The sequence below is a fragment of the Sinocyclocheilus anshuiensis genome, unplaced genomic scaffold (assembly GCF_001515605.1).
Source record: "Sinocyclocheilus anshuiensis isolate Anshui unplaced genomic scaffold, SAMN03320099.WGS_v1.1 scaffold870, whole genome shotgun sequence".
In the NCBI taxonomy this organism is placed as follows: Eukaryota; Metazoa; Chordata; class Actinopteri; order Cypriniformes; family Cyprinidae; genus Sinocyclocheilus; species Sinocyclocheilus anshuiensis.
In genome coordinates this window covers 2,635,023-2,635,660 of record NW_015540842.1, presented here as the reverse complement: position 1 = coordinate 2,635,660, position 638 = coordinate 2,635,023, and the positions used below count along the sequence as shown (strand labels likewise).

Sequence of the window (638 nt, the reverse complement as noted above, 5' to 3'; positions counted from 1 at the left end):
GATAAATGCAGAGCACTAATTCCGAGTATGGGTCACCATACTTGGCCACATGTCACGTCACTTTCACTTTCACATAATAAATATACACAGTCCACACACATATAGTATGTAAACATCAACTTTTATTTTGAATGTGATTGATCGCGATCATTTTGCAGCCCTGTTGTATTAGAGTGAATCTCATGAAGACATGTCCAGATTCCATTTCACCACTATATAAAAATATAGCACTAAGTAGTAAATCAAGCATTTAAAGGGGTCCTATTATGCGTTTTCACTTTTTCAACATTAGTTAGTCTGTAATGTTGCTGTTTCTACGTGATTACGTTAATTTTAATTAAGTAATTACATTTTTTTTAAAGCAAATTAATTAAACTGAGAAAAATAACTCGCGTTACTTTTTTTAAAAAGTAACTCGAATATTCATGTGTAAATTTATAAAGTAATGCGTTACTTTCCTAGTTACTTCAGAAAAGTCATATTATTACGTAACACACGTTACTTGTAACGCGTTACCCCCAACACTGGTTATCACTATGTCGGAGACATGCTAGCTTTCCCAAAGCAGATGAACTTAGAGTGATTACAATCATCCGGGTTTAAATCGCGCTCAAATTGATTTGATTTTGATGCAATAT

At 33.1% G+C, this 638-nt stretch overlaps 1 protein-coding gene across 1 annotated transcript in view; it reads left to right on the top strand.

Moving 5' to 3' along the window:
* pdss1 (prenyl (decaprenyl) diphosphate synthase, subunit 1) overlaps positions 1-638 on the top strand; it is a 9,201-nt gene that overhangs the window by 6,006 nt on the left and 2,557 nt on the right. The window lies entirely within an intron of this gene.